Source organism: Palaemon carinicauda, chromosome 5 (genome assembly GCF_036898095.1).
Source record: "Palaemon carinicauda isolate YSFRI2023 chromosome 5, ASM3689809v2, whole genome shotgun sequence".
In the NCBI taxonomy this organism is placed as follows: domain Eukaryota; kingdom Metazoa; phylum Arthropoda; class Malacostraca; order Decapoda; family Palaemonidae; genus Palaemon; species Palaemon carinicauda.
In genome coordinates, this window is record NC_090729.1 from 144572885 (window position 1) to 144587752 (window position 14868).

General features: G+C 37.9%; 1 protein-coding gene across 8 annotated transcripts in view; it reads right to left on the bottom strand.

The window, feature by feature from the left end:
* LOC137641533 (UPF0696 protein C11orf68 homolog) overlaps nucleotides 1–14868 on the bottom strand; it is a 67512-nt gene that overhangs the window by 27935 nt on the left and 24709 nt on the right. Inside the window, exon 1 of one of the 8 annotated variants that reach the window (XM_068374173.1) lies at nucleotides 13484–13548. The exons of the other annotated variants lie outside the window; for them this stretch is intronic. The gene's annotated coding sequence lies outside the window, so the exon portion shown is untranslated. Of the gene's footprint in view, nucleotides 1–13483; nucleotides 13549–14868 lie in introns of those variants that run through there. 8 annotated transcript variants of the gene reach the window in all.

The following is a 14868-nucleotide window of genomic DNA, read 5'->3' on the forward strand; positions in this document are numbered from 1 at the left end:
GAGGAGAATATGTAAAGAATAGGCCAGAATGTGTGTAGGCAAAGGGAAAATGAACCGTAACCAGAGAGAAGGATCCAATGTACTACTGTCTGACCAGTCAAAAGACCCCTATGCTGAGAATATGGCCCTAACCGAAGGGTTCCTTCATATTGGGAATGGTTTGGGTTTCCAAGCCAGTTTCGGACTTGGAATTCTTTTCATCGTTCGATAGCCATCCTTACTGTTACGTAAGGCTTAACTAGGAAGTGTCCATTAGGATGAAAAATCTCTAAAGGTGCGTCCACACGGTTGAATAAGTTCTGTCGGACAAACACTGTTAACATATCTAAATTGAAAGAGAATAACATCATAAGCGTTGAAATGAGTGAAGTTGTTATGGTAACAAACAGTGGTACCAGATGAGGTTGACTACCAGGATTTCTACTCCTTTACCAGACAAAGAGCGGAAATGTCCGAAGCTGATGTTCGCTGGCATCTCTGTTATCTATGTCAGTATTATAATCTGTACTCGAGAATCAAGTAGTGGTTATTAGCTTCAAGTACAGAACATCATAACCATGGTACACCATAAAATAAAAACACAGCCCAATTAATTAAATTATGCAGCATGATTATTCATGACCTTTAGAGAACAACGGAATGGTGCATGGAAAGACTTGTTGCAAAGACTGATTGAAAAGAGAAGCAATTAATCCATTTTAAAGGAAGCTCAAATTGATTATGAATCATACTTTAAAAACTATATACTGATGGGCCCAAACGCTTTATACATTTTATCAGAGAACTTAAAACCTCTTATAACTAAGCAGGACGCATGAATGGGAGGAAGCCTTTTTCCAGAAGCATGTCTAAAGGCATTACAGAATCACATATGTCTTACTTAAAACAATAACCTATCAGTGAACTGAGGATGTTATTGTTATTAACGTGCAATGTACAGACAATATTATTCCAAGAAATAACTAATGTTTGAGACTGGCCATATTTCGGATTATGTGTTGTTAACCAAATCCAAATTGTTTCAGTGATAAAGATATAATGTTCAAAATTTGTTTCACATGTTCTCGTATGGAGAGAGAGAGAGAGAGAGAGAGAGAGAGAGAGAGAGAGAGAGAGAGAGAGAGAGAGAGAGAGAGAGAGAGAGAATTACGTATTTTCCTCACGATCGTACACTTCTTCGAGCAAATGAGAGACTTCGGTGTCCATAATTGAAACAGATTCTGCTATGCTATATATCGAAACGCCATAATTTTGTTGTGCAAACGCCATCTGTACCAACCTCCGACTTTTTTTATTCCTCCAATTTGCGTAGCTCTATCTTGTGATGACCCATTATGAATTCCATATTCTTTTCGACTTCTAAACAAGTTACAGATATTCCACTTCTCGGAAGTTCCCACGTTATTTTACTAATTGCTGCTACATATTTATTTATGTCTGTAAACATTTGCTTTGATGATTTATAAGCATGGGTTCTGCCAGTACTGTTCAATTAGCAACAGAGCGTCTCTTCTATCCCAAAGTCAGCTTTCCTCCATAACTGGATTATAACGAGTCATGTTTACATGGAAGGTGATACCTAATCTTCTAAAAGTTAAAGTTAATCCGGTAAGCAAGAAGAACTCCGTTCACCGTGCCACTCCGCCCCCGGAGAGTGTCCGAAGGTCAGACTCTACGAACACAGGCACTGTCCGACACACCGTTTGGTGCTCGTTATTTACGCCATTAACTCTTCTTTCACAATGTTAACTGGTAACAATTGGTGTTCGACGAACACTGTTTGACCGTGTGGACGCACCTTCAGGAAACGATCATTCTGGATCATAGCAAGACTCAATCCCTTTTGGTTAGGGAGTTAAAGATGGTTGAACACTAATACCCAACTTTCGGCCTTTGGCAGGAAACAGGCCACTTTGGTGGTCCCCAAAGATACTGTCTTCCCCTTTGCCTCTAAAAGCTTAGAGGCCGTATTGAAAGCAGTAAAGGAGAACAGACCCTTTCCAGTGCTAGAGGAATGTAAACCTGTCTCTCTAGCCATTCCTTACGATTCGAACAATTGGGAGGACGTCCAACATACATTCACGGTTAGAAAACTAGATAAAGACGTCGGAGGCAAACAGTTTAATGAGAAACTGCCTAGGATTCCCGAATCCCCACTGAAGGGAAAACTGGAAGCTAAAGAGAGACTTTCTGTCTCTTTATCCTTACAATCATATCTAGAGATGCATATTGGAAACTATTCCAAATCTGATCTCTTCCCAGTCTTGGCTAAAACTCACCTAATCATGTTTCATAGGAATCTCCATGCTTTTGTCGTAGCCAGAAGAGCATGTAGAGAACACATCCTAGCTGCTGCTACGATCAGACATAAACCAAGAAAACTGATCAACTTCAACATCTGGGGGAAGGATCTCTTCCCTGAGAAGCTGGATAAAGAAGTCATGGGCAAAGCCGCTCAAAAGTTGAAAGCTTTATTTACAAGTGGGGTATTTCCTCTAAACGAAAATTTACCCCCAGTGAAGGACCTCAACCTAAGGGTAAGAAGCCTAGAAGTCACTTCAAAGGAAGGAAACCCTTTCCTATCGCAACAGCCACAGTTGTTTCCATTCCTCAGACTGTGTACACGATCCCCAAGCAGTACGTTTCACAGTCTCCAGTCTTTAGTCTTCAACCTGGTTACAAGAGAGCTACAACCACGTTTCACTCTGTTAAAGCTCATAGGAAGGGCTCTGGTAACAGGGGAAGTCTGGAACAGGCGGTCGAACTAGAGGCCGAGGAAGTAGAGACTAGACGTCTAAAGATGCTGGTCCTTCACAACAACAATGAGAAGCTTCTGGTAGGGGGACGACTTCACCTGTTCAGGGATCAATGGGAGTTCGATCCCTGGGCTCACAGCATAGTCTCAAAAAGGCTAGGCTGGAAATGGAAACAGAAACAACCCCAGTTCAAGAGGTTTTTTCAACTCGTAACCCCCCTTTTTGGAGGATTACGTTCAGGACGTTCTCCGGAAGGGAGTCATCCGTTGCACAAAATCCATGAACTTTCAAGGGCGGCTATTCTCCGTACCCAAAAATGATTTGAATACTCTTCAAACTATTCTGGACATATCCCCACTAAAAAAGTTTATTCTGAACGACAAGTTCCAGAAGCTGACTATCTAGCAAATATGGACCCTACTACCCCAGGGGGCCTACACCGTCTCCATAGATCTTACAGACACCTATTGGCATCTTCCAATAGGTCGGCACTTGTCCCCCTACCTTTGTTTCAAACTGGCAAGAAAGGCCTGCGTATTTTCATGAAACTAGTCGAGGCTATTTTCCAACAACTTCGGAATAGAAGCCTCCAGGTGATGATATACCTGGACGACTGGTTAGTCTGGGCTGCAACAAAGATGGAATGTCTTCAACCAGCCCAAGAGATCATGATCTTCCTACAATCTAGGGGCTTCCAAATCAACCTCGAGAAGTCCAGGCTATCTCCAGCTCAGAAATTCCAGTGGCTAGGACTTCACTGGGACCTACAGTCACCCACCCTCTCCCTACCAAATGGCAAGAGAAAGGATCTCGCAAACTCAGTCAGGTGTCTACTTTGTTCAAAAGTACTCATCAGACGACAACAAGAAGGGGTCTTGGGGTCGTTACAATTCGCTGCCATGACGGACCCAATCCTGAAAGCAAGGCTCAGAGATACCAACAGAGTATGGAGAAGAAAGGCATCCAATGCTCGGAGAGATCTAAGCCCCAAAACCACGGCCTTACTGCGGAAGCAGCTCAAGCCATGGTCCACTGCCAAGAGTCTATCGAATGACTTCCCTCTTCAGTACCCTCCTCCTTCCAAGACTATTCACACGGACGTCTCGGAACCAAGTTGGGGAGGACACTCCTCTTCCAAGAAAGTGCAGGGTCAGTGGTCGATCACATTTCAGAAGTTTCACATCAATATTCTGGAGGCTATGGCAGTGTTTCTAACTCTGAAGAGACTATGCCCAAAGACGAAATCATACATCAAATTGGTCATCAACAACAACACAATAGTGCACTGTGTCAACAGACAAGGCTCCAGATCTCCTCAGATCAAACAAGTACTCCTAGCCATTCTCTCTTAAGCAAAAAGGAGGAAATGGCCTCTTTCAGCAGTTCACCTCGAAGGGGTTTGCAATGTGATGTCGGATGCTTGGTTGAGATCCAAGCCTCAGGAAACAGAATGGTCTCTGGACGTAAAATCCTTCTGTTTCATTCTGGAGCAAGTCCCGGAACTGCAAATCAATCTCTTTGCGACGAGCTTCAGCAAAAAACTTCTCCGATATGTAGCACCAAACTTGGACCCGGAAGCGACAGGAATGGATGAGATGTCTCTTGATTGGAACCAGTGGTCTCACATCTACATATTTCCTCCATTCAACCTCCTACTGAAAGTACTGAACAAACTGCATACTTTCAAGGGAACAGCAGCTCTGGTGGCTCCCAAGTGGCCGAAGAATAATTGGTACCCTCTTGTTCTGGAACTCAAACCCCTCCAGATCCTTCTACCATCTCCAGTGCTGTCCCAGGTTGTTCAACAGAGAATTGTGTTCGCTTCCTCTTGAATAATGAAAACCCTTCACCTAATGATTTTCTTGCCTTTGCGGCTCAAAGAAAATTCGGAGTTGCGAGGGAAAAAATTGACTTCATAGAAGAGTACAAGTACAACACCACAAAACGACAATATTTGTCTTCCTGGAAAAAATGGGTTGCATTCGTGAAAAGTCATTAGCCCTCTTCTATTTCTATGGACTTATTTCATGCTTTATTTTACTACACGATCAAGATCTAGCCTCTAAAACTATTGCCTCATGTAAGTCGGCACTAATTAGACCGATCGCGTATGCTTTTGATATTGAACTCAATAACGAGCTATTCAATAAGATCCCGAAGGTTTGCTTAATTGAAACCCAATGCGCCTGTACCAACCGTGTGTCACACAATTGTACATAATTCCTTTTGTATATATTATGCTTGTATCTTGGCTCTTCCCCCGCACTAAAAAGAACCAGAATAAACATGTCTGCGTGTTGCCTATGTAACATTGTCATTTTCTCGAACATGTAATTTCCTGTTGCCTAGAGGTTTTGTATATAGAGGAGAGTGTTCCATAATAAATTAACTCAGTTGCTTTCACACTGCCTTTGAGTTCACAACCTTTCTCTCGGCACCGTCACACTCCTCCCAAAGCTATTTCATGGTCGTTGGATAAAGTCTTGCACTTTGCCTCTTCGATAGATAACACCCCTGCCTCTCTGAGGGATCTTACTCAAGTCTTTCATTTTGCATGCTAAGGCTTCTGGTGCTAGAGTGAATGAGATTGCAGCCCTTTCAAGGGATGATGGCCACATTGAATTCTCGGATATGGGAGAGGTAAACCTTTATCCAGATCCTGCATTCATGGCAAAAAACCAATTTCCCACGAAACGCTAAGGGCCCTTGAAAATTGTTCCACTACAGGAAGACCCTTCTCTGTGCCCCATGGAAAGCCTTAAAACCTACCTATCCAAGAGCTGGGCCTTTAAGGGCAGTCAACTTTTTAAAGGGGAGTCGACAGGATCTAACCTTTCTCTGAAAACAAGGTCCAAACTCACATACTTCATCAGAAGGGCTGACCCAGAAAGTATTCCAGCGGGTCATGACTGTAGAAAAGTTGCCTATTCCTTAAATTTTTTCAATCGGTCCTTTTCACGCTTACAGGCTTAGACAGGATGGAAATCCTCAAGTGTTCTTCAAACATTACCTACGTCAGTTGGAAGAGATTAAACACATCCTGGTGGCCGCTGGTAGTGTAATTAAACCAGCTTCTTAAGTGTTGTGCACAGACTCGTTTGGACTGTATAACTGGGACTTCTCAGTCTACATTGTGCAAGGGGATTATGATCTTTTGTTCCATATGCCCTTTTAATGTTGTAACGAGTTACAGGCGATATTTTCTTGTTATGTCACGAGTATTACTGTTTTACTACATGGTTTCTTGATTTGGGGAAATGAAAACTCAGTTTTTCTGTATATATATATATATATATATATATATATATATATATATATATATATATATATATATATATATATATATATATATATATATATATATATATATATATATATATATATATATATATATATATATTGTATATTTTGTTGTGTTATTATTACTAAGTGTATGTACTTTTGGAAACATTAAAAGATGACTATTCCTTTTTGTGTTTCCTTTCTTTGGACCTGCTGTCTATATGAAATAAACATTTTCTATAAAAAAGTTAAAAATAATTCAGAAGAATTAACACTAAAAATAAGTCACTTGAAATATTAAATCTGAACTAAACCTGGGGGTAAGACAAAAAGAAAGACACTTTGAAAGAAATTATACAATCAGTTGTTTAACTGGAAATTAATTCATAAAAATATTTAATTTTGATAATTAATAAAAAGAGTTAACACTTTAACACTATAAAGAACATACAATAATTGAATTCACATATATGTAACTGTTACACTTATGTCTTTCGGTTCTCACAAGGTTATAGAGCGATTAAGCAAAACTTTTGATGCACTTCAATGTTTAACCACAATCTCACAGGGCCAGTTAAAAAATTTATGTTAAAGTGTACTTACATTAACACACTGCACTTGAATTATCATCCAAAAATTTCACCAACTTTTTTACAACACTATACACGATATAAGTTGAATAAAAATCACTTATTCTCGTTTGAAAGGACACACACTTGAGACGAGAGAAGGCAGATGGACATTGGTTCTTTCAAAGGGATAGGATGGGTCTCTTCTGCTGCTTATGCATTACTAGGTCCTGTATATATTGACTTAATTCTTCTAGAAATTTCTAGTAGACCATTCTCGTAGCATAGGGGGCATGGCTCTAGCAACATATGGTTGCCAACATAGTCTTATGAAGCTGGTCTAGTGTTGAGTAAATATTTTATTAATGAATTTCATTTGTGTACTTAAGAGCTATATAGCCAGCTTGTAACGTGAGTTCCTCTCTTGTAGGTTCAAGTATTTGTATGTAAATTACGTAAGACTTTCGTAATTCATTTAGTTGTATTTTTCAGTCAGGCCAGTATATGTAAATTTACGTTATTTTCAAGAATTAACTTTTTATTTCATATATTTTTTTACGAAGTTTTATGTAAACTGTCTAAATATGCCATGCGAACCATATGAGGTTTTTTATTAGGTATTGCGTCATGTAATATTCCCACGTGGTTGAAATGTTCTTGAAAACCCCAGAGTTATTTTTATCTTTTTTTCTTTTTTTTTTAACTTTCGATGAGGTAAGTGGTGGGGGGTTAGCTAAGAGAGTTGCCTCGCTTGTGCATTTGTAATCGTCTGATACTTGATTGTTGACAACCCTACGCTGTAAGCACTGCCCCAAAGCTTCTAGACCTCTGACCTAGAAGGATCTAGAATAATTATGCCAATATATATAGACCCCTAGGAATGCATAGTAGCAGAAGAGATCCAGCCTATCCCTTTAAAAGAGCCAAAGTTCGCCTCTCTCAAGTGCCTCGAGTGTGTGGCATCTCCAAAGTGAATAAGTTTTTATCCAACATATATTGTGTGTAGTGTGTTCAAACGTTGATATAGCAAGTGTAATGTATTAATATAAATCAGAGTTTAATGTGAATTTTTGTAACTAGCCCGGTTAATTTAGATTAAAACAGTGAAGTGTATTTATTCTGCGTGTCTGTTGATTACCTCGTGAGTCAAAACACGCAAGTGTATTAATTACTTTTTATATAAATTTCATTTAGTATTTACTCTTTAGAGTGTTAAGCTGGTAACTATTTTCATTGTTTATTAAGATTAAATATTTGTGTATAATTTAGTGAAACAAGTGACTATAATTTTCAGTGTAATATTCTCTTGTCTTAGTCTAAATATTTGTTCAGATTTAATATTTAGAGTCGAGTGATTATATAATTTTCAGAGTGTAATATTTTCTTGTCTTAGTCTAAGGTTTTGTTCAGTTTTAATATTTTGAGTGATTCATTTTGGTGATAATTTTTGGTATTAATGTTGTAAATTGTTATAGAATATATTTATTTTTGTAAAATGGTTATTATTTCGATCAACAGTATTTCTTACAGCACTCTCCCATAATCCCTAATTAAGCATCAAAGTAAGAGGTTGTTTTGAATAGTTCAACTAATCAGTAACTCAGTTTTGTTTTGAGTGCACTGAAGAGAACTTTGGATATTCAGTGATTTTATATATTGCCATATGGGAGTTGCATAATTTCTCAGAGCTCAGGTATTATTCAAGTGTAACAGATTCATGTAAAAACAAACAGGTGCATTTGGAACTCGGGAGGTTATGTAATTTGCCAGTCATAATATATATAATATATTTTTGGTGTCCAGACCCGGGACCGTAATATATATTTTTGGTCTCCAGACCCTTGGGATCGAGTGAGTCTGTTTTAAATATTGGTGATAACAGGGCCATGTTTTGATTAAAGGTTTGAACAGTATAGTGTTGATAGGATTCTATGCATTGTTAAGATATATATTTTTTGGAGAGGTATCAAGTATTGTAAAGTACAATATGGCACAGCTAAATATCCAAGAGTTTTTGGAAAACTCGAATGTTCAGGAATTGTCAGAAGCTAATGAAACTAAAGCTCAGTGGCGCTCTATATTAATGGCACGTGGTGGCCAGGCAACGAGTGGATGATTAAAGCTCAAATCAAGTGTCTAGCCAAAGAAGCGTTGATAAACTCGGGAAAGTTGTCAGAAGGAAATATTGTAGCAGCTCGTGAACTGTTGGAGGACGCTGAAGCAGAATTTGTAGCGAGGCAAGGACCAGTTGACCCACAAACTGAAGGTGTGAAAGCAGAAAGGAATGTAGAGGCTGAGATTCGATGAATTGCAGCGGCTAAGAATTTTATTAAGTTGAAGATGATGGCAGGAGAAAGAGAAAGAGAAGAAAAAGAAAGAGAAACCAGAGAGATTGCAAGACCTACGGGAGAAATTAAAACAAGACAAGAAAAAATGAGAGAGAAGACAGGAAGAAAGCGAGAGAGAAGAAGCAGGACATGTAAGGGAAAGGGAAGCAAGAAAAATTGCAAGACGAGAAGAAAGAGAGAGAAGACAGGATAAAAGAGATAGAAGAAGAGAAACACGCAAGGGAATTAGAGCTGTTAAATGCTAATGCAGCAAAGTCGGCAATGCAGACAGAGATGACCCCTGCTTTGCATGATCCCGTATTTAATGTGACATGCCCAGAGATTAATTCCAAAATTCACAGAAGAAGCTCCCGATGAATTCTCCAATCATTTTGAAACAGTCGCATCGACGATGGAATGGCCAGAAGATAAATGGTCTGAGTTATTGCAGAGTGTCTTCATTGGAAAAGGACGTAGTGCACATCTTTCCTTACCTCAGAACCAGAGGAAGGAGTATCAAGAAGTAAAGAGGAGCGTGCTGCAAGTGTATCAGATGAGCCCTGAATATTATAATGAAAGATTCTGAAGTTTGCGGAAGGACGAGAAAATGATTTTCCTGGATTATGCTTATAAGGTAAAACAATGTTTTAAGAGATGGACAGAGGCTGCTAATGTGAGGGAGATGGCTGATTTAGAAGAATTGATAGTACCAGAACAACATTTACGAGGAATTCCTGAACATATTCGAATGCACTTATGAGAGAGAGAGAGGCGAAGAAACTTGATAAAGCCACTTTTCTGAGTGAAGATTATAGTTTTATCGTTCCGACCAATTGTCAAGTATTCGCCGAACCATGGAAACCAGTTCAGTAATAACTATGTGAACAAGTTCAATAGTTACAGCGGAAGTACCACTGGTACTGTTCCAAAGCAAAATGCGATAGTACCACAGCAACAGTAATCGAATCATCCTCCTTCAATTAAGACGTGTAGAAGGTTAATATTGTCTGTTAAATGTATGGCAAGAGAGGTCATATCAGTAAGGAATGTTGGTCGAACGAACCGAAAGCAGTCGCCAAAGTTGTTAAGGATAATTCAACTTCACAGAATGCGAGGACGAAGAAACAATCGGGAAAGGACAAACAGGAAAATAAACCAGCTAATGTTTACACAACGAACATGACAAACCCAAACAGTGTGGATGCCTTTAAACCGTATATTTATGAAGGTATGTTAGCAGCAATTGATGGGAGTGAGTAAACCCCGGTCAAGATATTGAGGGACATAGGTTATAACCATACTGTGGTGACACGAGGTGTACACCCGTTGGTGGAACAGTCTCTCAGAGGAGACTCAGTTATTTTGAAGGAATAGGAGGTCAGGAGGTTACCCCTATTTACCGTTTGAAACTGTCTTGCGAGTTGGAGACAGGTAATTTTAATTTTGCGGTAAAGAATTCATTGGCTGTCAAAGGAGTAGGCATCCTGCTAGGTAATGAGGTTCGTGGAGCACTATTTGTGCCTTGTCCCATTGTAATGGAGAAACCAATGAAGTATAGTCCTACAACTGAACTCGAGAAGGACTACCCGTATCTGTTTCCTCGCTTTATGATTACTAGGGGTATGACAAAGAAAGTGGCTGAAAAAGAAGGGAGAGAAACTGAAGGAGCGATGAACTTGGAGGATTTGTTTTTGGAAGAAGAGGATTCTCTTGATGGTACGCAAGAGAACTCCGAATAGAGCCCGAAAGAAGAGGAAAGACAGAAGAGGGGACAGGAAGACAAAGAAGCAAGGGATTTGGAAGATATGGAAAACTCAGCATTAGAAGTATGACAAGTGAGTCGGAGAAGGCTGATAAGATTGCAACTGAAGGATGCACCATTAACAGAATTATTGTACAGTGTGATGGATGAGACAGAGGTGCAGCAGTCTCCCACCTGTTATAATCTTAAGGATGGGTTGCTTTTGAGGAAGCATAGACCCACCGATATCCCTGGGAATGCCGCAATGGAAGACAGGTGATTGTCATAGAACATGAGATAAGACACATAGGATTAAGGAAGACGACAGAGAAGATTATGAAACACTTTTTCTGGCCTGACATGCATAAGGTTGTGAGCCAGTTTTGCAATGCATGTCACGTTTGTTAGATGGCGGTAAAGCCTGATGAGTACCTCAAGAAAGCTCCCTTACGCCCAATGGAAGTACGAGGAGAACCCTTCAGCAACAAACCGATCAAAATGTTGGCAGAAAAAGGGAAGGATCGAGAAGATAAAGATGGAGGAAATGTCAAGGATTTGAGGAAAAGGATTGACGACATAAGGAGATTTTCCCCAGAAGGCATGAAAACGAGTCAAGGAAAAATGAGGAAAAGGTTTGGTATAAAGAGTACGAACAAGCAGTTTTCAGTAGGACAACTGGTGTTGGTTTTCTTATCGATAAGGAGAATCCCTCTCACCAACGAGTTCCAAGAACCATTCCAGATTTTGGAGAGCAGTGACCTGACCTACATTATTGAAATACCAGAAAAAGGGAGAAGTCAAAGGAAGGCCATATTAACTTCAAAACAGATACTGCAAGCACCAGATTTCAACAAGAAATTCCTTATCCAAGTGGATGCGTCGAATAATGGGTTTCAAGCGGTTTTATTGCAAGAAGAGAAGGTAGGAATTTTTCACCCTGTTTGATTTATGTCGTCAAAGTTGAAAAACATCAACGAGCCTACTCGACAGTTGAAAAGAATATACAAGTGCTAAACATAGCGATATGAAAATTCAAAGTTTATGTGAACAGACCACCGAATGAAGAAATTACAGTGTACTCTGATCACCATCCTTCAACTTTTGTTAATAAGATGAAGAATAATAATCAAAGGTTAACTAGGTGATCATTATGTTTGCAACCGTATTGTATTAATGTATCAGGTAAAGATAATGTGGTTGCAGATTATTTATCTCAGGCTGAATCGATGGATTCGAGCCAGGAATAAACAATCTTTTTCTGGGGGAGCTATCTTCCGAGGCTGATCTATTGTAGAGTAGATATTTTATTCCCGTATTTCATTTGTGTATTTAAGATCCATATAGCCAGCGCATAAGGTGAGTTCCTCTCTTGTAAGTTTAAGTATTTGTAGGTAAATTACGTAAGATTTTCGTCGTTCATTTAATTGTATTTTTCATTCAGGTCAGTGAATGAAAATTTTTGTTAATATTAAGAATCAACTTTTTATTTCACTTATTTTGTTACGAAGTCTTATGTAGTCTCGTTTTAGTATTCTGTACGAACCATAGGAGGATTGAAAACATGGGATTGTGTAATTTTTTTAAGAGGTATTGCGTCATGTTATATTTCCACATAGTTGGAATTTTCTTTAAAACTCCAGAGTTATATTTATTTTTTTTTTAAGTTTCCAGGAGGTAAGTGGGCAGAGTTAACTGAGAGAAAGTCACCTCGCTTGTGCGTTAGTATTCATCTGGTACTTGATCGATGACAACCTTATGCTGTAAGCACTGCCCCAAAGCTTCTAGACCCCTGACCTAGAACGATCTAGAATAATTAAGCCAATATATGTACACCCCTAGGAATGCATAGCATCAGAAGAGGTCCAGTCTATCTCTTTGAAAGAGCCGAAGTTCGCCTCTCTCTCAAGTGTGTGCCCTCTCCAAAGTGAATAAGTTTTTACCCAACATATATTGTGTGTAGTGTGTTCAAACATTGATAAGGCATTTGAATAATATTACAGGTGTAATGTATTAACATAAATATGAGTGTAACAAATTTTTGTAACAGGCCCTGTGAATTTAGATTAAAACAGTGAAGTGTATTTATTCTGCGTGTCTGTTCGATTACCTCGTGAGTCAAAACACGTAAGTGTATTAATTACTTTTATGTAAATTTCATTTATTTAATCTTTAGTGTTAAGGTGTTAACTATTTTCATTAATTATCAAGATTAAATATTTGTGAAAAATTAATTTCCAGTGAAACAAGTGATTATATAATTTTCAAAGTGTAATAATCTCTTGTCTTAGTCTAAGGTTTTGTTCAGATTTAATATTTCGAGTTAAGTGATCATATAATTTTCAGAAAGTAATATTTTCTTGTCTTAGTCTAAGGATTTGTTCAGATTTATTATTTCGAGTGACTCATTTTGGAGATAATTTTTTGGTATTAGTGTTGTAAATTTTTATAGAGTAATTTATTTTTGTAAAGTGTGTATTATTTTTATCACCAGTATTTCTTACAGAGCTCTCTCATAATCCCTAATTGAGAATCGAAGTAAGAGGATTTTTTAATCGTTCAGCTAATTAATAACTCAGTTTTGTGTTGAGTGTACTTTAGATATTCAGTGTTTTTATATATTGCGGTCTGGGAGTTGAATAATGTCTCAGAGCTCAGGTATTATTCGAGTGTTCCAGATTTATGTAAAAACAAACAGGTGATTTTGGAACTCAGGAGGTTTTGTAATTTGCCTGCCATAATATATATAATATATTTTTGGTGCCCAGATCCGGTACCATAATAATAGTAATTTGAAGAAGGGGTACTAACCTTGCTTGAGAGGCAACTATCTTCCAACTAACTCCAGCCACCTACCTCTCGTAACTATAGAAAAGAAGGATAATTTTCTTTCAATTTCTAAACACGTGGAAACATAAAAATGACGTAGTCCCTCATGCTCATACCTCATGCGTGTCATACAGCATACCTAAACTAGGTTACATAAGACTTCGCAGCAAAACTACATGAAATAAAAAGTTAATTCTTAAAAATAATGCTAATTTACATATACTGAATTGAATGAAAATACAATTAAATGAATAACAAAAGCATTATGTAATTTACATACATTACTTAAACTTACATAAGTTGAACTCACCTTACCAGCTGGCTATACATCTCTTGAATTCACAAATGATATACATGAACAAAATATCTACTCTTATGCCAGACCAGCTTCATAAGAATTTACAAATATATATATATATATATATATATATATATATATATATATATATATATATATATATATATATATAAATTTATATATATATATATATACATATATATACATATATATATATGTGTGTGTGTGTGTGTATGCTTGGCTGATGAACCTGTGTAGGTATATGAAGTAGTTAGCATCTCTAAAAGTTTTACACAAAGAGCTTATGATCGATAAGGGAGTTCAAGTGTTACTGCTTCAGTGATGAATAGTCTTCTTATGCTTGAAAATATACTCGTATGTGCAATTCAAATACCTTTATTTAATAACCAGCTCCAGTTTATCAAAACAGTTTTTCCCAAAGAACCACGTTATGTGATCATTACCATTAGCTTCTTATTACAAGAACAATTTGATGCAAAAACAATAATCATTTCTCAATATAACGCAATAATAGCTTTACATCTTGCCTGACTCATAAGTCTATTAATTGATTAAATCAGATTAATTATGGCATTAATGTATATCACCAGCTACAGCATTATTTTCACAACTCAATGACGTCATGGATGCGAGGTAATTTTATATTTTTACCGTCAGCTTTCGGTAGAAACAAGCTGGCAGACAATCATTGGACAGTTCAACTGACAGAGCGAAAATTATTCCGTGTTTATGCTATTAAATTATGTAATGTATTTCAGAGTATTAAAAACACAAAGAGATGTTGGTCAGATAAGCTGACAGGGTAGGAAAAATATTTACAGAGAGAGAGAGAGAGAGAGAGAGAGAGAGAGAGAGAGAGAGAGAGAGAGCGAGCGATAAGCGAGTCTGCCTTTAAATATTTGAACTTGTCTGTAGACTTATTTATAGACTTATAAATAAATCTATTCATGACAGCCTTGTCGTCCAGGAGTGGTTTAAAAGACATCCTGAAATCATCTAGATTGACTGGCTTGCCAAATCACCAGACCTCGATCCCATCGAGATCCTA